The 24,797-nt window shown below is 38.5% G+C and overlaps 1 protein-coding gene and 1 long non-coding RNA gene across 3 annotated transcripts in view; one reads left to right on the forward strand and one right to left on the reverse strand.

Moving 5' to 3' along the window:
* LOC116652011 (uncharacterized) overlaps positions 1 to 24,797 on the reverse strand; it is a 132,692-nt gene that overhangs the window by 14,166 nt on the left and 93,729 nt on the right. For both annotated transcript variants that reach the window (XR_004305020.2, XR_004305021.2), the window contains exon 4: positions 11,145 to 11,227. This is a non-coding gene — a long non-coding RNA (uncharacterized lncRNA). The remainder of the gene's footprint in view (positions 1 to 11,144; positions 11,228 to 24,797) is intronic.
* The window catches only part of SPR (Sex peptide receptor), a 54,483-nt gene that overhangs the window by 6,223 nt on the left and 23,463 nt on the right, over positions 1 to 24,797 (forward strand). Inside the window, exon 2 of the mRNA XM_002055659.4 lies at positions 15,135 to 15,192. The gene's annotated coding sequence lies outside the window, so the exon portion shown is untranslated. The remainder of the gene's footprint in view (positions 1 to 15,134; positions 15,193 to 24,797) is intronic.

Here is a 24,797-nt window from a genome sequence, read left to right on the forward strand (position 1 = left end):
CGGTAATGCAGCGTGCTAATACGTTCTGGGAGCGAGAGCCAATAATGAAAAGAAAGCAGGAAAAGTAGGAAAAAAAAGCGGCGCAGGTTTTCCCTTTGATGCCCCAAGAAACGACCCCAAAGAAAATGCTGCAAACAGCACACAGCAAACACAGCAGCCGTTGAATTATTGTGCAAACAATGAAAGGATTCCAAGCATTGCCAGTCATTCCTCTTCCGCTGCTGCTCCCCTCCGCCTTCCCCTGCTCCAACTTCAAATTCAGCTGCTGTTATTGGCTGGCAGCTGCCTGTGGTCTGTTCGTGCAACAGGCTATCTACTGCCCCCGCCTGTAGTACCGAGCCATCAGGTGCCTGCGGTCGAGAGAATGTGGGAAACTGCTGAGCTCGCTCCCACTGTGGACTCGGAAGTATGTGATATTGTTTTTACCTAGCTCTAGAGGGACGGGACCATGTAATTTAACACTCTAAAGCAGTTAACCAAACACGTTAAAAGTACCCTGAATGCTCATATTTGAGCGGAAATAGTTGAAGAAGCTTAAAGCAAATATTTAAGAAACCTGAGAAATCTGTGGGAAGTTTGCAAAGCAAGTTTTCCACACTGGCCACAGAAATGTTAAGAATATGCTGAAATAGTTGTACTTTAGGTGAAATACCCTGACATAGGTTAAATATGTAAGGTAATAGGAACTAAAGGCCCAACCAACGCATTAACCATATTTGGTAACTGAAAAATTTCGGGTAGAGATCAAACTTAGCCCGCATCTTGTGTATGAAAATATGTATGGCTGGCAATATTTTTAGTCCATAGGGCAAAAGTAAATAACAAAGTGAAATATTCTATTGCACCTTATAGATTATCTATGGGATTTTTAGTCTAAATTTCTAGTTAACTAGATTTTGAAGCAAACGTCAAGGCATAAATTCAGCTCCTAAACCGGTATGCAGCCGTGATGCTGGCCATCTGAGAATTAGTTTTGTGCCTGGAATTTCATGCCTTCATTTTAGCTGAGCTTTCTGACTGTAGAATAAGAAGTGAGTATTTAATTAAAGTCAAATTTGTGTGTCATTAGGCAAGCAGCTTAACATAAATGACTTCTTGGGTATTTTGCTACGATATTAAAACGTCTTGAATGTCCGCATTGTTTGTCAGTGAACATATGTACATAGATTACTTATATTATTGACTCGAATGCTGACTGAATGAGTTGCTAAGCCCTTTAGCTTGAGCGATTGCATTGGGTCTTAAATCTGAATGCAATTGGCATGGAGCAGGAAAACAGCTTAACTGGAAATTTTGATTATTCAAATGCAGACGCTATTCAATTGAATTTGCCTTCATTTGCGTCTGCTGCTCAAATTTGTGTGTTGTCATTTGTTATTTATGTTGTCGGCATAGAACAATAGGTATTGAAAACAACCACTAAATATAGAATATATATTTGTCATCAGTAACGCTCAAGACTGTTGACTAATTTCTGCAATTAATTAAGCCTGCATGGGCGCATACAGCTGGGCGCAATTAGAACACCTGCCGCGTGGCAGAGGTGCGTGTTGAGGCTCTGCCAGCTAGCGCTGCAAAACGAACCGTTTATAATTCATAATTGTTGTGCACGCATATAATTAACACATCATTAGACTATTTATGTCTGCGTGTGTGTGTGTGTGTGAAGTGTTTGTTATATTTTAATAATTCTTGAAACTCAATTATCCGAATAACATATATATTAAGACATTAAAATGCGCCAGCACTAATCCAACTGCTGTGCCTTATAAATAATTATCGCGCAGTTGATATTGCCAGAATAACACGCATACGCACTGTTTGCCCAACTGGCATATATGTGCATATTATTATTATGTTGCGCATATTTAATTGCTCCGCAAATTGATCAGGTTAAAAAATGAATAAATTAATTAGCCCAGAATCGCATAAGACTATTGCAGCAATCTTTGCTGGACTGTCTGTCACCTCAGGTAGTTGTCAAAGTTATTAGTGGATTTAAATATGCAATGAATTCTTTTAAAGCTATTCACAAGAGGCCCAATGCATTGAAATCCTATTTTTGTATTTGCACAAATGATTTTTGGGCTAAACTCTTTCGTTTTGGCTTGAATATGAAGGTCAAGAAGATGTTTTTATTTAAAAGAACATTTTTTTTATTTGCATACTTTTAAAATATATGTGATTGATATACAAAGCCTGGGCGGAGCTTTGGTAGCTTAGAGCAGAAAATAAATCTTAAAACTGAATTTAAAAGATTAGAGAATTTATGATGAACTTTTGAGTGGCACATAAATTCGTTTAAAAGTCGGCCAAGATGTATATATATATATGAACATCTGGAATGCCGTACAGGCTTTAAAGAGCAGCATTCGCAAGTGTTGGACTCTGGTTATCTTACTGCTAGGCTATCATACATATCATCTTTCGTATCAAGAGCATATTAAACATATTTTTGCATTTATAATTCCAATAAAAATATATATGCATATACATAGACACAAACACACCCTATGGAGTGGCTTTTTGTTGTGTTACATACATTTGCATAACTTTATGATACCCTCTTGGCTCACTTTTATTGGGTATAAAGGCATAAAAATGCCACAAACAGCCAGGCAAAATATGCCATTGTAATTGGTGACTGCGGCTTGGTTTATGAGCTCTGCTCCTGTCCTTCTTGTTGCTGCCCACTGGACATCCATCAATTTTATTTAATCAGTTATATAATCAAATTTACTGATTATGCAAACATATAAATATACATATGAATATGTACTTGAATATGTAAACGCGTTCTTACCTTATGGCCGAGCATATTTATATAGATATGTGTGCATACATCATATATCATATCTTTCGTTTATTGATATGCGCATTTTTGGCTGCCACTGTCTGTCTGTCATTCTGACTGTCACACGCCCATAGAACGCCCACAATAAGGATGGGCACGCACACGCATACAAATCAAATCAAATAAAGTGCTAGCTTGTTGTGCTGCTTCTTCTTCTTGCCTTTTTTTGGGACTTGTGATACCCTGTAGCTAGGGTCATAAAAAGCATACCATAAAGTATTGAATTGCAGCTGCGTCGCAGATTACAGGGTATTACGAACATGATTAATAAATTCGATAGCTGCCAACTCAACGCATGTTGCCTTGTGCCTGTTGTAATTAATGTTGTTGTTGCTGAAGTTGTTATTGCATATGTTTTCGGACCTTTTTATCAGCAACTTTATCGACAACAGTTGTTTCGTCACCTAAAATTCCCTCTGCATTTGGGCATTCGATTTTGTTTTTGCCTTTCCTTTCTCCAATTTTTCTCTCAGTGGGCCATTTTATGTTTGATTATTCTGTTTTTTTTTTTTTGGGGCTTTTTGTGTTTTCGTCACAAGGATTACTGAAATGTCTTAGCAGCGAGAAAACTCTTTCATAAAAACAAAAAAGATGCTACCAATATACAAGATACGTCCCCTGCCCACGGTTAGATATTTCCTATTTTGAGAAATTGAGCGCATTGGGACTTCGAGATTGTTTATCCATGCAATAAAACATCTAAACGTAAATACTAATTGAATTGATGGGTTTAATGTGAATTAATTGTCATTGTTTATTGTTTATTGTTTATTATACCCACTCGCAGCTTATGGCAGCTGGCGAGTGCCTGAGTTGAGCCAATCGAGACTGCAGCTGACCCCATCCTTCCTTTTGGCAGAGTCTGCTGGGAGGGACATGACTTGATGGCTGGTCAAACAGCTTTGATTTATTGATGGTGTGTCCTGCTTATGGGAGTGTGATTTATGCATTGCGCCACTTCTTTAGCCATCAATTCAGTATTTATACGTTGAAGCAATTGGCTTATGACTTGACTGATTTTGTATGCGAGGCGATAATGCAAAATGTGATCTTAATTAATTTTGCAGCCAGAGACGAGAGCTTATGAGTATTGAGAAACAAATACGGCTAAGCAGCATTATGTAAATAATTTGATTTAGATTGATATTCTGCTACGCTCGTTACAGCTTAGAGTGTTTTGTAAAAGGATATGCAAATTGTTTATAGTTGACTTATTTAACACAACAGACTTTGCTATCAGTCGTTATTTTCCATTTCTTATAATGGTACTCGACTTGTTAAAGGTCTCGATATGCTTGATTCTTTTCACCAAGCCCTCTTTCGCCTGATAGCCTTCGGAGAGTTAAGGCTACAGCAAAGCCAATGACAGCATACAATAAACGATAAGTAGTAAACAATGAGCCATAAACAATACACAAGACTGTGACAATAACTGGCTGTGTGCAAGGCTCTTGCCAGGTCGGCGCACATGGCGTATGTGTAACATTTGTCGCATGGCTCGCTGAATGTTTTAGTGGCTGCGTACGTCGACAGCTTAAATGAATAACAAAAGCCACTAGCCAGAGAGCAGTGCACCCACACGAATAAGCGAGCACACACAGCTGGCGCACATAACGTATACGCCATGCGGCCGTTTAGCCGCTTTGTTGCTTTGCTGCTTTGTCACGTTGATGCTGCGTCGCGTAATGAATACTCATTAAAAAAAAAAAATACAGGTTGAGGCAAGTGGTTAGCAGGCTGCATATCTTGGCCGCGTATCTTGAGCCGCTTATGCTAAACTCAACTTATGTAAGTTTTTATTTTGCGTTCACTGGCTGACCTTGTGGCTGGCTGTTTGTCACCACCGCTGTGTATACGTAATGTGTAAACTTTCATTGATTTTATGAGCTCCGTACACAGGTGTCTGTCATTTTTATGACCCAGCCGGGCACCCACTCCACCTGAGCGGACCCAAAAACTATGCTGTTATGTGTTAATGCTTGAGTTGTAGTTATCGCAGCATTTAATGTGCGCCACATTCTGTGCCCTGTTGCACTTTGTTTGGGCATTTTAATTTGTTTTGATAAAGTTGCGTCAGTTTAGCTACGCCAGCAGCTGGTTGTTGTCAAGGGGTAGGGGTCTCCAACTTGTCTCTCTTTTTATCAAAGTTATTAAGTTGCCGCATAAAACTAAGCTGTGTGTCTGTGTGTCTGTGTGTGTGTGCAATAAAGCATAAAAACTTTGTCCAGCAAATTGTCGACTGGCCAGCCGCAGCTTGATTAAGACTTAGTTCCAGCAACTGCTTTAATTATGTTCCATAATGATGTTATAGATGCAGCTCAAATTATGTCATTCTTGTGCCCGCCTTGTTCGGCTGTATTCACGTAAAATTAAGTAAATAACATTTAAATTTTAATGGCCAAACTGATACAATGAAAAAACATTTGATTTGACGATGCACAAGAACAACACGCATCAAAAACGAATGTTGCCAAGGCATTGGTGGCTCATTAAAATACTAAAAACAACAAGGAAGAGCAACAACAGTAAACGAAAATAAGCAAAAAAATATACAACACCAACAACCACAAAAAAAAAAAAGAAAAAGACGTTAGAAATTTACAGCAGTGCGGTAACATTTGAGTGGCTGCCCAGAAGGCAAGTAATGAGTATTGCGAATATTTAGCTGAACAAACATCAAAAAAGACACACACACACACACACACACTCACAACACATACAGACGCAACGCGCACACAGCAATATATTAATTTGTGTGTGTGTAGGCTGGCAAAGTTTTATAAGGCTGGCTTCAATTATTTTTTGTAGTTGCCTGAGTCAGGCCCAACAGTAAAAATGTACCTAACTGCAGCCATTTACGGCTTCTTTTTACTTATTTATTCATTTATTCATTTTGTGTTTACAGCCACTCCCTAGGCACACACATAGAGGGAAGGCTGGCAGAACTGACAATTAGCCACGCCAATTAGTTGCAACATTATTATTTTCCACAGTTATTCGACTTAGGTGAAGAAAAATTAAGGCGCTTATAGAGGCATACAGTCTCTTTTACGCCTCCTGCTACAGTCTGTACTGTTCACTCGGCTTTATTGCCATCTGCAGCACATTTTGTATTGGGCATTGTAAAACGTTATGTGCTTGGCTTATTAAAGGCAGCTTCTACCCGCAATTTGCATATGAGCCGCACGCACAGCAGCCCCACAGACACAAATTGCGTATACGTAATACACGCACACACACAGAGAATGAGAATTTTTGCTGTGCCAGCTTCAATTTAGCCCAACTGTCTGTTTGTCTTTTATCCTTTCTTGTCCCTCGCCAGCTTCGTATGTTTGTTGTTGTTGCTTTTATTGCAATTGAGCGACATTTGTTTCGTGTCGCTGTCGCAGTCAAAGGTACAACTAGCATTTTGAGTTTTATATCGTTATCTTGCTGCAAAACTACAGCTGTAAACTGGGCAACACTTTAACGCCCGATTACTGTTGCAAGGCATCGCTTCGATAAAATTATGTTTTGATCTTTATTAGTTGCCATAAATAAGAATATACACACAAGAAAAGTATTAAATGAAGACTATTCAAAAGAGATTTTTGGGTACCATATTATTATAGCAAATAGTTAATAATTGAATTGGCAATTTAATTAAAATGACAAATTTTATGTGTTCAATTCTAAAAACAATAACACACAAAAACCAAATATATATGTATTGCTCACGCTAGGCAAATGATAACTTAACACAAAAACATCTCTTTTGGAAATTCAAATCAAAGATGAAATATAAAACACAAAAACAGAATCAGTTTAAGAACCCTTTCTCTCTCTCATTCATTTAAAGAATTAAATAATCAACTATAAATAATGAATTGTTGAGCGAATGGCAACAAATCGCTTTGGTTCCGAGTGAAATGATGATCTTAAAGAAAGCCTAAATCATTTAATTAGCCTTACCATTCCTGCACCCTTCGTGTCTTAACTTGCATTTACGGTAAATGTTATGCAATTTATGTTAAATATAAGGTAAGCTCAAGCTTGAAGGAATTGTTCTATAACCTATCTGTAAGCAATATTTTATAAAAATATATAGTACGTACTTAACTGATTTAGAGTTTTTAGTTTAAAAGAAGCGTTTTTTAAATAATAAGTCAAAACTTTAAACATTCGTTGGTTAATATTAATCTGTCGCTTGATATCAAAGGCACATATTTTAATAAGATTCTACCGTAAATCAACTTTATTAAAAAAATCTTGCATATTTCTAGATATTCACCCTAAGCCCACCGATTTGAAGTGGTTTATAACGTGTCTTCGTGTTGACTAAAATTTTGGCCGCTCTGCAATGCAAATGTTATTGCCATGCCAATTCTTTCTTTGCATTCATTAAGTATTTTTTAAAGCAGACTGCCTGCTCTTAATGCCTGCCAGTGCTGAGCACCGACTTAGTCTTGCATTCTGCGAAATGGCTACATACATTACGTATACGCAATGTTGCTGTGCTGCAGGTACTCGTATATTTCACTTGTGCATTTTGTTAGCTACGATCTATCATTCTCGCATTTATGTGAGTTTTATGCTGTTGCTGACTCTTATGCCCATTGCCACAAGCATTATATGTACGAGTACGATTCCTAGATAAGAAAAAAAAAATATAATAATTTATAGAAGTGGCGCGGCCCAAGCCCAACAGGCAGTGGCTTGCAGGAGCACCAGCAACGGTTGCGAGCAACAAGCATATATGTATTTAGAAATGAAAACTCTTCAAAAAATGATTATTTTTTATTACCCTGCAACAAAAGGGACCCGAGCAGACGCTGCGACCTGTGATTTGCATTGGAGAGCCGTCACATCTCGAAGTTGACTTCACTTCTGTTCAACTTGTGCCATAAAAATTAATGAACTTCAAGAACCACAGCCAGAGCCACCCGCAATCACAATCACTGTGACTGACACTGGTTGCCAGTGGGCGAGTGACTGAAACATTTTAGCTGCTACATAAGCCAGATGAGCACTGGAATTACGCTAATACAAGTGGCCGACTTGGGCCAGCAGCAACAACAATAAAACATTCACATTCACCGCACTCCGGGCGGGCAACCGAAGCACTGAAGCAACGAAGCACCCAGGCACCCGGAGACATGAAAAACAATTGAGAGGAAACACTTGGGGCAAACGAAGTGCAGCTAAATCCAAGCAAAGTTCCTGCAACGGAAGTAAACGCAAACCAGCTGAAAAATTACGCACAACTTTGAGTGGAAGCGCTGTTAAATGAGCGTGTGGCCAGCAGCAACTGCAACAAGCACAGCAACAGCAACAACAAGAAAAACAAAATATAAGTGCGGCTGCAGTGCAGCTGCAACTGTAAGTTGTAAATTGTAAACTGTGTGCCACTTAAGTGGCAGCAAAAAGCAATTCAAACTGATTGGCACAGATAGGGCCAAGAACGAAACATTTTTGCGCTTGCTGAATAAATACCCGAGCAATGCCTTTAATGTAGGCTCTCACTTGTATACCCTACATTTATATTTTACTTTGAAAAAAAAAAACCCCAGCCTAGTCAATCTAGCGAAAGAACGGAAATCGCAATGACATTCTTTTCAGTTTCTGGACAGGGCAAAAGCTGATGATATGAGAATTGTTGTGTAATTTCGGGGCATCCATTTTGAGACCCTTGCAGAAGTTTCTTTCATTTCAAACGAAGCGATTAAATAAATATATTTGTATATAGCGGCAATGTCCCTTTGCATTCCAGTGTAAGCCTGTCAAATTATTTTGCATGCAGGGTATTTTGATGTAGATCAAGTAGGTCGAACTTGTATTTACAGTATCCATTGTATGTCAGGCTGAAACAATTGAGCTTCTGAAAATCAATTGAATTGTATACAGATGAGGCACAACAACAGCGCGCCGTCAATTCTGCACAATTTCTTTTGCTTCGATTCCATTTTCCCTTCATCCAACACGAGCTGCCATCAAGTGCGAGTAAACAAATTCTAGTTAAATTGAACAGCATAAAAATATGTAAATTTTTTGGTTTTTCTAACAGTGGCATAAAATGTCTATATGTAAAGAGAGGCACGCACACACACACAGAGAAGACACGAAATAAAGCCGGGAAGCAAGTGGTGCGTAAATCTGATGACGCGACACGTTGACAATCGACAATAGATACAACAACAATATCGACAACAACAACAGCCTTGGGCTGTTATTAAAATGTGCGTCAGCGAAGCGTAGAAAAAAAAGAGGCACCTTTGGATGTTTAATAATAATCACAATCACAGAAAAACACACGCACACACTTAAATATAGGCTGGCATATGCTTGCACATTTAATTAAAAACTACTTGTACTTTTGTCACATTAGTTTACTAAAATTGCTTCTAGCAAAACAAAGTTCCTCGTTTGTTACAATTTTAAAAATGCATCAGTCAGGCAAAGCTAGCAGGCTATTTAACTTATAGTTAAGCAGAAGTTTGTTCTTGTCAGTTTAACTTGTGGTTAGGCGAAAGTAAGTTGTTCGTATTATTTAATAGTCCTTTAGCGACAGTCAGTCAACAAAAAAGCAAATTAACACGAAGTTAAGGGGAAGCTTATTTTACTTAATATTTTATGACAACAATTAGTGAGTAGGCTGCTCAGCTAGCAGTTGAATATATGTCAATTATTTTAAATTATTTTAAGTTTTAAATAATTGATTAATTCACTTTATGTTTCAGCTTATCATAGGATAAGCCATGCCATTAAAATTCAGAAGCTAAAAGCTTCGCTATGTTTTGAATCTATACATCAGCATAATCTTATTAATATCGCTTTATTTTTCATATCATTTCAATGGCAATTATTTATAGATATTAAAACTTTGACTGTCTATGGGATTTCTTGGTAACTGCATTAAATAGTCTGTTATATGTCTAGACATAACCATATACTAATCCACTTTGTAAATTGAAAGGTCTTATTAAATAGTTGACAGTGCTAAAATTATGGATACGAATAAGTAGTTACATAAAAGTACCCAGTATATGAAACTTAAATATATGTGTTGTCTAACTGACCCAGTTTATTTGGGCAATTAACCAACGAGGATCCGGGTTCAAAGGCCAGGCTAGTGGACTTACATAAAGTTACGTGACTTAACAAGATACAAAGTTAGTTCTTAACTTTGTCTGCATGATGTCGGAGATTATCGAAGCCAAAGTGTGAGATAAAGATAGAAACAGAAAAAGATAGGGTGAGAGCGAGAGAGAGAGAGAGAGAGAGAGAGAGAGAGAAATAACAAGTGAGAGACTTCCGTGTCACCTACAGGCTCCAATGAGCTTAATTTATAGTATCCGATACATTCATCTTCTTGGTTAGTTCGCCACACAGAGTCGAAATGCGACAGCGCCCTTCTTTTAGACCAATGCGACATGTTGTTGTATGCTCTAAGGCTATATGTTTGTATCATATGTATATATATATATATATATATATATATATATTTGTATGTATATATGTATGGATTGGTGGCTGGTGCGGCCCGCCCACTGGACAAGCAGATGCTAACTGGGGCACGCCCAACAACTTAATCAAAGGCAGGGCCGCTGTCGAAAACAAGAGAGTGAACAATAAGAGTAGAAGTAATACAAATACCGATGCGACCGTGACAGTTAACACCTTTGGGAAAGGGGCAAGGGGATCGGCTACAGGGTCAAGCATAGCATTGGGGTCGCAGCTAAAGCCTACGCCTCACTGCCCGTAGCCCGCTGTCTGCTGTCTCCTGCCCCCTGCCCGCTTGGCATCTCATTTATCAAGTGGCAAACAAACAAACGCGCGCCCATTGTTATTATTGGCATTATTGCAAAATAAACGATGGCTCAGAGACCGAGACGTTACGCTGGGCGCACAGATACAAATTGCTCTATTCAAAAATATGCTGTTGTGTAATTTAGCCTGTCACATTTACCACGCCCCAAACATGCCACACATCAGACCGGCATTCACCTATGACATTGTATATGGATGATTGCGTGACCAAAAAGCCTTTCACAGTGCCAAAATGAATACATTGATTGTTATGGCCGCAATACAAATAAATTATCAAGCAAGGATACATTTCACCCACACACACAAGCACACGCACCCACGCAATCAAGCGGCAGATAAAAAAATGATAATTTTAGTGGGCTAACGTAGGCCTGTTGTCAGAAATATCGCGTTTTTATCGCTTTTCAATCTTCGAAAGGATACAAAAAGTACTCTGGCCTCTTTAATAAGATAAATTTGCAGAAAATAAATGAGGCTTACTTACCTCAAATATTCAGTAATATCACGTTTTTATCGCCTTATTATCTTCCAAATTGGCCCGTAGGATTCGATATGCATTCGTATTGTCTGAAATAAACATAGTAATACAACATTAGACATATAATTTATACTCTCCTATATTTCTGAGAATAAATTTCCTTGGTATTGATTTGAACGATTTTCGATTTAATATAAATAAAGTAAGTGTTTTATTTTGAACAGATTTTGACAGTTGCTTTATTTCTTTATTTAATTGATTCTATGTTTTTTCTCTTGTTTGTTTCTCTCTGGACGCATAAAACATTAAGCATATGCATCGTTGCCTTTGCCTTTGCATCAATTGAGACATTCAACAAAGGGCCGACGCTGCCATTTACCTTTTTTGATTGTGCGTGTGTGTAATGAATGTATAACATGCTCTGGATCTCCACCAACAAGCACAGAGCACATTGGACTAAGTTGCATTTTACTATGTGTATCTTAAAAGCATTTTGTCGCAAATGTTGTTAAAAATTTTGTTAGATGATGCAGTAGCTTTTCTGAAGACACGAAAAATCCAAGTGTTATATTACTTTATACAAACGCAATGCGCACTTTCCTTACGTTTTCAGACCACTGTGCAAAGATTTTGCTTTTCAAAAAAGGTTTCGTGCGTTTTAGTGCCCAATTTTCTTTGCGCTGCATATGCAGATGTGTGTATGTGTGTGTGTGTATGTGTGATTGTGTGATTGTGTGTGCTTAAAACACTGACCAACTAAAGGGTCGCACTCCCCCTTCCTCCTCCCACCCTCCCGCCACCCATACTCATTCATATACTTGCACCATTTTTGTTTTATTTTATTTATTTTTGTTGTTATATATATATTTCTTTTGTTGGTCAATTTCTTTGCTGCTCGTTCAACTCTCGTTTAGACATTGTTTTGTCATTTGGCTACAGCACTGGCCTCTAACACCCGTCCCCGCCTAGCAGCTACTTAGTCAGGGCTGAGGGGGGAGCTAAGTGCTGGACGTGTGGACGTTAAATGTCAAACCCTTTTCAAAAATAGTCAGACACGCCAACAAATTTTTTTCGACCAGACTCCCTGCTATAGTAAGCAGCACGCATCGTAAATTTTCGGCTCGTTTTTGCCGCAATTTACATACACACGAAGCGCTCGTGCGTGTGTGTGTGTGTGTGTGTCTGTGTGTGTGTGTGTGGTGTTTGTGTGTTCGTGTGATGCGTTTGTGATGTTGCGTGTGCCACATAGGCAGATAAATGAAATTGTATTATTAACACGTTTGAAATGCCAGGCAATGTTTGGTCAAACGTTGCTAATACGAGCAGGTCAGAAGATGCAAGACGATTTCCATAGACATTTCAGACAGCCCCTACTAGCCAGACACCCCTGTTCCTGCTACTGCTCCTGCCTCTGCATCCGCATGTGTCCAAGTGTATGTGCGCGTGCTGGCGCCTAATATCCTTTCATTGAAATTGTTTACTTGTCAGACTCGTCTGTCTGTTTGCCCAACTGCTCCATCAAATCGCAGAGTCTGCATATTAATCTACAGCGCACACAGATTTGAGTAGCCCCTGGACAGCCCTTGGAAAAAATACTGGATATGTTGTCACCCTGGCCAAGTTACTTGTCCTCTGTCCTCCGTCCATCTGCCTGCCTGTCGGCCTGTCCGCCTGCCTGTCTGTCTGTTGTGCTGTCTAGCTGCCAGCCTCAATATAATGCAGCGACCTCTTGTCCAGTCTACGGTTGAGAGAGTGCAATTACTTCATGTTAAGGCATAGCATATCAAAGCAAGAGACCGGCGGGACACGCAATGCTGATATTACTACGCTCACCATTTTCAATGAAATTGCAAATTTTTTATCAAATTAAGTGCCTTCCTTTGCAGCCGTCAAATCTGAGCCAACATTTTGAGTTCAAGCGTAAAATGTGAGCGCCCGATAGAAGTCAGCTAAACTGATCGACTTTAATCAGATGCCTCATACAAAATTAATAAATCAATTATCAATAGAATCAAATAATAACTAAGCTAATAATGAACAAATTTATAGTAAAAATGTTGACAATATTAATACAATAATTAATAATATCTTTAATAATAAGACGAAAATAATAATAGTTTTAATATTAATAAAGCTAATATTATCAATTAAATAAAAATAAAAATAGACAACACGAAGCGCATCTCAAGCTAAAAGCAAACAAAATCTTAATTAGCTCACTTGAATGACGACAATCAGGACAAAGTCTTGGCATTTATTGGTTTTGTTCTTCAAGTGTTTACACTTTGTCTGCAGTCGGCCAACTTTTCTAAATACCTACATACGTCTACGTAAATATATATATATAAAATGGCATATATATTTATGCCTGTAAAACATTTTTAGCTTGGGGCGAAAACTACGTCAATTTGCTAATTAAAGAGAGGACAATATGTATAATAAATGCAAAGAGATATACAGAGTGCTTGACTAGAATATACCCTATATTTAAAACGTATGCGCTTTAGATGCAATGTTTGAGTAATGTGGTAATATATGTTAAACTTCAACTTTGCACTAAACTTTGCCTTCTTCGGCTCAACCTTATGACTTATTATTTAACTGTAAGACTTTGCACGAATTTTCCGTCAAGGCCCACTTTAAATCCATATAACTGGAGCTCCACGTTTTGAATTATATTTAAAATAAATATTGAATGAGTTTGAAATCAACCTACCCGGTAAACAGTTTACCGCGAATTTTCCACACTTGAAAGGAGAATTGCCTCAAGCTTTCTGTATTACAATATCTGCTTGAGGATTCCATGGTTAAATTTAACTGATCAGATTGAATTTTAGATCTGTATAATTTGAAAATATTACATTTCTTGAAATTCAGTATACCCTTTTGAACATTCTTCACATACAGGGTATTAAATGAAAAGGTACAATCCAGAAAATCAATCACGCGATTGCATGACATAAAAAGACAAAGACGAAATCAAGGTTAAAGTCTTTCAATCTACTGAGTAGCCTATAGTTAGTCGTAAAGCTGAATTGTAATTTGTGTGGGTAGGCAGGCAAAAACTCTGATATAGTTGCAGCTGCTCCTGCTGAGGCTGTCCGGTCAACACAAAGAAACAGGCAACAGGCAAGAGGCCAAAGTCGGTGCATTGCACTCCCGAAGGGCCCGGTTTGGGCAAGTACAAGGTATTATAAGGCTCAGAGTGTAGAGCTTGGGTGTTGTGTTCTTTTAGGTTTTATTGTTTTGACCGTTTTTTGTTGCATGTTTACTCGAATGTCCTTGCATTGACCCTCATTTGCGAAAGGGTCTCGCATATTTATGTATGTGCGGTGCTCGGCCAAAGCTTTTGGCAATTAGCAACGGCTACCGTCCCCCCAAAACAGTTGACCTTACTTCACATTTAATGAGTCGCGGCGCGGGCTGAAACCGAAACTGAGCAGCGGCTTTTGCAATTTATTTGAGCTCAACATTTTAGACAGCATGTACCCGAAAACAAATTAGAAATCGACCCCGAACCACCGAGCCCCCGGCTGCTATCACAAGCCCATTGCTCAAAGTACTCAGCACATTACTCATCGTCAACGGGGCTGTTGATCAACGCGAGCTCAGCGCCTGCAAGTGACAAAATTATGCAAAAAAAAAAAAGTAAATAAAAAAAATAAAAAAATAAATAAATAAAAAATAAAATAATAAAAAAAGTAGCAGCAAAATTAAATGTTTAGCTGGGCTGCTGACCTCGTGGGTCGTTGCTGGCCCGGTTTTGTGCTATGTACGCATGGATTTGATTAAATGCCACTCCTTATCAGCCGCCTGCCAGCCATCCAATCGGGCGTATGCGTGATAAACGAGTTGAGAACAGGGAAGCTGAAGGCTGACAGCCTGCTACTGGCCCAGCACAAATCAATAATAATATAGCCCAAATGAATTACTAATTATAGTTTAAACTCAATTATAGCTACCTGCCTGAAAATAACAAAGTTTACGTATTTCCAGCTTACATTAAAAAGCACTCGAGTATCCGGCACGAGGCAGGACAAGTACTTGTATAAACGTAAGTGTCATCATAAAATTGAAACTTGAAAACAAATCAAAGTGAAAACCGAAAGTTTTATCTAATTCTTGAGATTTATGCACCCATATACTCAAAGACATTGCAAACACACAACGATCTACCAAGTCCTGTTCGGAACTTGGGTCGTAAGCCAAAATATTTGTGTTCCCATTTGATAATATTATATTCATTACGCAGCCACTTGTGAGTACCTCAATATCGATTCGAGAGCACTTGCGGGCTATACTCGGGGTTAATTTAGGGCGTGCGGGTCTGTAAGAAATTCAATTAAATGAAATATGGCAAGAAATTCAATTGCAACATTTGCGTGGTAGATAAAAGAGAATGAAAGCAAAGCGAAGGCACCAAATATTAACAATCTTTAGCTGCACTCAGATTATACAGCTGTTGTTGTTGTTGTTGTTGTTGCTGTTCTTGTTGTTGTATTTGGCTATTGTTGTTGTTGCTGCTGCTCCTTGCTGGCTAATCGTAAATTGTGAGCTCGTATCTTGATTGGCATTTTGAAATGCCACTTGGCTTGTCTTTCAACAGCAGCGACAGATGTGGGCGTTCATTTTTAGGTTGAGGGCGACAACAACGACAACAGTAGCAACAACAGTAGCGACAACAACGACAACAAGAACAGTAACAACAACAGCGACAACAACAGTGACAACAATGGGCAGCACTGGACAATGAACAGCATGACCTTTGCTGCTATTGTTGCTGTTGCTATTGCTGTTGTTGACGAGCTCTGCTTTTTCGATTTTAAAATGCTTAACAAACAAGTGGCAAGTGCTGAAATTACAAATAATAACAACAACAACAACACGAAAGATCAACAAATTTATGTAGCACACGCGCCAGTCTGGCCGAGATTTTTGGTGGCCGCTTAATGGGAAATTGGGAATTGATGTGTGCGACTCCACTGCAGAACCTATTAAAAAACTAACTAACTAACTGACAAGCGAAGGGCGGGGCTGTGCTTCAACATGATAATCGAGTTCTTGATTCCTGCGAGGACAACGCAATTAATGGGAGTTGCTCGTGTTTATGTGTTGGGCTCAATGCCGTGGGAATAAACTTGCAAGTCAACTTTACGAGGTGATAATTACAATACGCAGGACAGATAATCATTAAGTGAAGGAACGAGAATGACAGAAAAAAGAGCTACAGAGAGAGAGAGAAACAAAGTGAGTCAGAGAAGAATTTGAGAAGAAAATAGAGAGCTGTTAGTTATACTTGATAAGTTCAATTGCACCGCGATCACCTAGGCTAGGAACAACAATCGCCTCAGGCATTTAACGAATAAATTAACAATCGGAAAAGCCTTTTAAGAACACCTGGGAACATCCGACTCTCTCCTCCGCTCTGGGGCTGCTTTGGTTCGGACTTTATATACTAGTTGGTCAGTGCTCCAGCATTCTGCACTCGCTTTTGTCTCTAGCCAAATATTGTGGGTATCCATTGGCGGCCTGCTCCGTTCAGACCCTGCTTGCGAAAGAAACCACAAGCAAATTTTCAAATCGAGCCTCTTCTATTCATTTGCATGCTGCTATTGTTTGTGTGTGGCTGGGTATTAGTTTGCCTATTATAAGGAACTTTCGGTTGCGTCCACATATCGGCAACGGTTGAACGCACGCAATTATCTCAGTTTGGCCACAATGCTGCCATAAAGCATGAAATTGGCGCCATAAAGCATGTCCGTGCCAATGCCCTGCCCTCAAATCAGCGACTTAAATAGTGTATATGGGGTCAGGCTTAAAGGGTTGGCGGTGCTGCTAGTGGGCGTTACGAAGCGCAGACGGGCCTCGGCAGCTTGCCAGCTATGGGAAAGGACTAACTAACAATCTCTTAACTTTTTTAATGCACAACTTTTATGTGCCGGCTGGCTGTAAATTTGGGCCAACTGATTACGAGCATAGAGACCAGAGACCAAAGAACAATGGCCAAACAATGAACCGATCCCGGCCAGCATCGGCCTGCGGCAATGGCCCACAATGTTAAGTAATCAGCATTGAGAATGAAAATTTTACGTATGTTGGGTCTTTAATGGGCTCCAGTTTCCAAAGTGTTGGCAAATTACACACAGACATATGTGTGTGTATGAGTAAGTGTGTGTGTGTCATTAATATGAGTCGAAGGGTTTGTTTGCTTCGCTATGATTTATAGTTGTAATTAAAATCTATGAGCGCCATCAAAGGCTTCAGTTCCTTTATAAGTCTGTGTTTGTGTGCGCGCTTATGTGTGTCGCCGCAATAAGCCGTTAAGACTTTTGTTAAAAGGCATAAAAAGACGACCACACACCCACATACGCCAAACGCGCACAGCTTTAAGCGCTAAAGGAATCCTTTTGTGCCGGAATTTAATTAAGCCAAATCTCACTAAACACACACACGCTTAAGCACACACATACACACACACAAACACACAAACACGCACACATGCAGCAACAAGGGAACCATCAAAATATGACAATGCCTGTCCAGCCTCATGCAATATTGCGTTATTGTTTTAAGCCCTCGGCTATGCCACACCCGCCATATCCGCTAGCCACCATATAGGGGCGACCTCGTCTGCTATCTTTTGCGTACAGCTTGCGTGAAAGTATTGCCAGCTTGCCACACAGCACAAGAACAACAACAATAACAACAACAGAAGCAACAGCAGCGACAAGCTCTAAGTCGGAGCAAAAATAACAAAAAGCTGAAGCGAATAGCCAGTGCCATGCTCACGCAGATTAAATACCCTTGCAGGCATATTATTTTAAAGTCTCGTCCGGTCCATCTAAACTGCAACAGTTCCCAGCTTGTGACGCCACATACTGGGCTTTACTTTGTTGGAAAACATTTGCGGAAATAGCATTCAATTCAAGACGCCTTTCCTTTCGCCTTGGTATATATCTGAAATACCTTGTCTATGCCATTTAGAATAAACTTTCAGCTGCGAAGCTATTCCACTACTGAGAGTAAAGGGTATCTACAAGTCGGGCATTCTTGCTTGTTTAGTGAAGCAGTGTATTACGCCTTTTAGTGCTGATAAACGTGAAACTATTTAAAGCTACTTAGTTAGCAATTGTGTCTTGCTACAGTTCATTCTCGCATGCGAAGCAATTATAAAAGAAACACTGTTAAGAAACAATGTCATATTCCTTCCATCAGTAGAGCTCTAGTGCATAGTTTTATATTTATGTGTGCTTTGTGTTAGAAAATAAGCAAATCTGCTTGAAATGTTCTTTTTCTATCTCGAAAAACTACATTAGACTCTAAAGTGAAAGATGTTCTCTCTCTTAACGCAATGAGAAGTGCCCTCAAGGAATGTACTTCAAAATGCGTCCTATGTGGCGTATGCGTAATATTTTGTATAGAACGAAAACATGTTATACAAATAATAAAAGTGGACAGTAATATTATATATATTTTTAAGTAGAATTATATTACAATAAAAACATTTTTTGCCAGCCCAAAGAAAATTATTCAAACTTGTTTGCAACTAACTCTAGGACTCCAACTCAAACTAAGTAGATTACGAAACATTACTTCGACTGGCAACCGTGACAATTGAGACGAATTTATTTAATTTGGTTAAATAATGAGTTTTCTCTGCTTTTAAATAGTAAATTAATTAGCTGGCACTTGAGACATTGCCGACTTAGTGCTGACCGAGAGCTTTTCGCCTGTGGTTCTGCAAATGAACCCATTACAATAGCAAAACAAACCCTTTGTCCAATGTCCGATGACTTGTTCTGGCTCTAGTTAGTACGACTCAACATTTGGAAAGCACCATACATTCCAAAAATAATATTCATTTCATATGCTCACTAATTGTCAAATTGTTACTTAATTACTGTATAGTAACAAAAAGCCAAGCAAAGAGCTGGATGGAGCAAGAGAGAGGGAGAGAGCGTGTGTGTGAGAGTGAGATAGGAAGAATTGCCCGGATAGACAGGACATTTAATTCAATAACCGTTACCCGGTCTGCCAGGCGTCTCTATATAAAACTCAATTTAATGGGTGCCAAGTTTGAAGGGCTTTTGTGTTCGTCCTGTTGGGAGCCTGTCAACAACAGTCACCGCTGCACAAAAGCGAAAACATCACGTAAAACTTAAACGTAAATACCCTGTACTAAAGAACACCTAAATGTCAAACCTGTTCAGCCTTGGTGGACCAAATTCCTTAATTCTTCAGGATAAAATTATAATTATTTAATATGGGACCACATTTATTGCAATTATTTTTGAGCGATTTCCAGAGTCTGACTGTCACTACATACAATTCTAACGATATTTATTTTTATGCCCTGCAGAACAGGAACAAGCGCTAGTGTCGAGTATCATATCTAATGTAATTTATGCGCACTGCTTACAGGATATTTGCTGGACGAGCACACTCGACGGCTTGCTTTCCTTGTACTTGCCTTAAAATATGCAAATCTATTATGTTGAGTTGAACTTTAAGTTCCTGTTAACTTTAACGATACTTGCTTAAAGGCAAGACAACAACTCCCGATGAACAACAACCGACAACAACATAAATAACAACAAATAACATTGAATTTCTATAGAAATTAAGAGGTCATGCACCCACACGACATGTAATTATGCCCACTTGGAGACGCTTCAATGAAGTGGAATCATTCTAAAGATGTACTTATACATGTATATTTATATATATGTATATATATATATGTATATATAAATATATGTATGTGTGTGCTCGCACGCGTGCATCAGTCAAGGGAATTTGTTACGATTAGGAGCAGCAATGGCAGGACATTATCGTACCTACGGGGGGTACAAGGCCACCCCTACATCTCACCTTGCACCCTCTGGGCGAACGTTCGACGACCCCAGGAGACATCAGGAGAACATCAGCGTCGGAGCCAGTGCTGCCAAATGCTACAATTGATTCACTTCGATTGATTCTGGCAGGTTGTCTGAGTCTGCCTAGAAGCAGTAGACTCTGTTTATAAGAAGTGGCGAGTGGGGGCATAATAATGTCGAGGCGACAAAGGGAACACTTAATGACATGCCGGTAAATTCAATTAGCTCGTTATGAGCAGACCTGCGAGTGTTTGTTTAGTGTGGTGCAAGATGGCAATCGGATATTTATATATATATATATATATATGTATATATATATTGGTCTGATTAACTGACTGACTGTTAAGGGTAAAACCTTAGGGATTTGTCATTTGATATTTCGATTTTATGATGATATTTTCTTTTGCACTCATTTAGTTTTAAGCTAATTTTCATATATGTTTAAAAACTTATTATAGACAATTTTCACATTAAATCATATTAATGGAAATATAAAGGAACTGTTGTTAACATACCAGCTATAAAGTTCTAACTACGCCCTAGCTTAATCTCTCGGACCTAGAGATATTTATACTCCGAAGTTGATTTGTATGCTAAGCCAATATTTTTAGCATATATGTATGTGTACACAGAAGATATGGATATCGATTTGATATAATAACTCCTCTTGTAGACAAGTCAGGTAAAAATGTTGCAGCTTTTGGTATCTGGAACTTATTAATTGTGTCTCCAGCAATAACAAAGGCAAACATTAACATCTGTTGTACGTTATTTGGCGACTGCCTGGCCCATGGTCAAGTACCAACTGGTAACTAGCAATTAGCAATAGGGGACAGACATCTGGCTACCGCTGAGGCATTTGGCCGCCACAATAGAGAGCTCTACATTTATGCATTATGCTCTAACTCCAACTTGAACTCGAACTTCAATTTCAGCTAAAATACTGAAAGTTGGCTGAAGTGAGGCATATTATTATTATTATGTTCTTGACTCGTGACTCGGGCCCCCGTTCTCTACTCTTCTCAACATCTATATCTCTCTCTCTCTCTATCTTTCTATTTCCTGCTCTTTCGCTCGCTGGCTATTTCAAGTTCATATTTATGTTGCCAGTGGGAGCTGTTTACCAAGACTTAAGTGATTTCATACGCAATAAGCAAGCGTCGCCCCATCGGACCACTCGCTGGCCCCCTACGACCACCCAGAAACAGAAGCTAAAACAGGACCATCATCAGCATCACAGCTCCAGCACTGATGTTCTTGGTGCTCCGTTCCCTGGTCTCTGGCATTTGATATTTGGCGACTGTGGCGTGGGGCTTTGGGGGGACTAGACAAGCCTGCCCGTCACTTGACGTGCCGTTTGCTTGATGTGTCTGCTGAACTGTATTTGGATTATTATTATTATTATTTTCGTTTTCGTTTTCATTTTCATTTCCATTTGCAGCGCCCAGCCGCCTTTCTGGCCAGGTATTTATGAACGCTCCATAAACATCATAAGGTTGCTGTTGGCGTTGGAGTCGATGTAGGAGCCGCATGGCTTGTCGCCAGAGATGATTCGTTCGGCTGCCAGTTTGATAATTTTCTATTTGGCGACATCTTAACATATTTTTCATCTTTACATCTGGCTTAATTGTAACACGACCGAATGCCACGTGCTTAATAGAAACCAAATATAGACCATATACATATATATATATGTGTGTGTGTGTATGTTTTATAAATATACACAAATAAGGAATTTCGTTAAATCGCCGACAAAACATACATCACAAATAACGATTCTTTTTACTGAGCAATGCTCAGCAATGTTTAAAATTTCTAATTTACATATCTTCAAGAATTATGCAAGCTCAGTTTCAGTTTTGAATTAAAATTTCACTTAATGTTTGTCACATTATTTACATGCTTTTCTTCAACATTTTCTTCAGATTTTCTGTCATTGCTTTTGGTTTTTCGGAGTTCATTATGATGCCATGTCTTGTCAAATGTGCATAATTGAGTGAAGTACTTATGGCAAACCACGAAGCAACTTCTGAGTTACTCAATGGGGATTAGCGAGTTGACAATGATACACTCCCAGTCTCCGTTCCTTCTCAGGCACTCACTCAATCTGCTGTCTGAGCGTAGAAAGCAGCGCATAATTAAATACAATTGACATATAACTTTAAGCTTTTGTCTGTAGCCAATGAAACCCGCAGTAAGAACAATGCAAAACCACAACAGCGAAAATTGTCTGAGAAGTGTGGAATATGCCAGTGACAGCGGCACCGCCAGATTCTTACACAATGTCAATCAAAACTTGAAGCCAACGACGTGGCGCGTGAGGCGCGTGAGGCGCGTGAGGCATGGGGCATGTAGACAATAACAAAACGACGCGCCAAAAAGGAAGACTAATTGGAAGCATGCGCACGAAGCATAAACTAATTAAATTCAATTATGTACTTTCACCAGGCGCATATATCTTTGACAAGATCGTAAATCGCTTAGCGCCCAGAACAGAACAAAATAAATAATAATAATAAAACCAGGCCAAATCTCTATGTATAAATAAATACATAAGTCTGCACATACTTATATATAGAGATGTTTACTATCGTTCTTCTTAATATGCTGCCCATATATCTCGTGTGCGGCTAAAAAGTCTTTGATTTTGTTTACCCGCCGCACGTAGTTTACCCACCACTCTCGTCCACGCCCACACTCACCCGTACCCTTACCCAATCCCGTTCCCACTCCCACTCCCAATTTCTGTTCGGTTGCGAATGCTCAAATTCATTTGATGCTGCTGGTTGATTCGCTTTTTCTCTTTTCAATGGACAGTGACGCAGTGACGCAATCCAGCTGCACTCGCACTTCAATTACACGACAACCAAAAACGAACACGATATCAATAAAAAAAAAATAGATACAAAATAAAACATCAAATTCCCACCACGTGCTCCTGGACTATTTATTGACGCAATCAGCACTACAAACAATAGCGGAATTTGTGCGCCAATTAGGGCGACGATGCGAACTAAAAGATGAGCCATGCACACACTCACTTGCATACTTAAAATATGTTTTTCAATATTAGATTAAGGTTAAATATTTGATTATTTGACTGTGCTTATGAATTAATCTCAACTGTTGACAAGTGTGTAGAATAATGTCTGGTCAACATTGGTTGCAATTGCGTAAATTGATTTTTTTTTTCCAATTTGATCTCGAAAGAACTTTACAGGCATTATTATTATTGAGATTATTATTAATAATTTTATTATTATTTGTATTGTTTTTTTGTATTAATATTATAATATAATTATAATATTAATACAAAAAAACAATAATAACAAATATAATTATTATAATGTTTTTTTTTTTTTTTTAAATTATTTTATATATTATATTATTATTTTCATTACTTTTATTACAATAAAACAAAGGGGTCGGACTTGCTTCGAAGCTTTAACTTGTTGAGAATTTTAAAAGAAAATAGCAAGGTAAGCGTTTCAAAAGTCCTTTTTCTATTGCACATAAGAAACAACTATAAACGAAATGTTGCTGATGATAGAATTATCCTACAGTGATATACCTTTTTTGAACAAGAGCCCCATCCACCCGGCTTAATTTTGTTGCTTAATTTAAGAGGTCACTAAAACCAATTTTCATTGTTTTTGATTTAAAAATTGAAAATGACAGCTGCGGTTGACATTGCATGTGACATGGACTGCTCATAGTTTGTTTTAAGCAACGCCATAAAACTGTCAAAATTTTTGCTTGGCTACTGAATTGATTCTCTTTCATCGATTTCGATAGCTGACATTTAAATTATTTCTTCAGCTAGCACAAAGTTTCGAGGTAACCTAATGGCCCCTGTCCTCTCCCTTCCTTGGCTATAGTGCACTCTTCTATAGTTGTGAAATAGGAAAATTGATATATTTCATCATTATAAATTTTTGTTCGTCCAAAGTTGTGGTTGTTGTTGCTGTTGCTGTCATTGTTTTTGTTTGTCAGTTTATTGTTGGTTGCCCGACAACCGCAACAAAAAAAATTTTAAAAAGCCCACTCCCGGTGCGTGCATTCGCTTGTATAGCATCTATTATTAAAGTTCAGTTTTTGTTAAAGTTTTCAATTTCATTTTTGCAAAAACAAAAAAAATAACCTTTTATAAAATATGTAAAATACGTAACGCGAATTGTTGAGTTACAGGCAAAACAAAAACTAAAAGCTCATGGCAGAGTGAACTGTTTATGGTCTGCGGTTGAGTAATTGTTGAAACCATTTCAAATTCGTGTAGTTTTAAAATAAAACCCCTTTCAATAAAATAAATGCGTTGTAAATTTAGTTGATTTATAGCTAACTTGCGACTTTTCACATTGGTAAATATTTGTGGGTGTAACACATTTAACGGGTTTTCAAATGTTACGAGTTGTCCGAGCTCTGCTGCCAAACTATATTAGGTCCAGCTTTCACCTAAAATACTATTTACATAACAATTTTAATTGCTAAGCGTTATTAAAAATTAATAATGAGCCCGCATGAAATCTAGCGGAGGTTTTTTTAACATTATATATGGCCGTCCAATAAGAATAAACCTTTGACTTAGCTAAGATCTCGCATGAAAATACATTCATCATCTAACTAGATCTGATTTTATTGAAAAAAATAGTTTAGTAACAGCTGTTAGATTGTCAATGCACGCTAATGCTAACATATTTTAGCCCTGAGAATTTAAATAGGACCGAACTTATTCAAGTGCTCTCTCGACTAGGCCACCAGCATACGTTTGTTAACTTAAATAAAA

The sequence above is a fragment of the Drosophila virilis genome, chromosome X (assembly GCF_030788295.1).
Source record: "Drosophila virilis strain 15010-1051.87 chromosome X, Dvir_AGI_RSII-ME, whole genome shotgun sequence".
Classification (NCBI taxonomy): Eukaryota; Metazoa; Arthropoda; class Insecta; order Diptera; family Drosophilidae; genus Drosophila; species Drosophila virilis.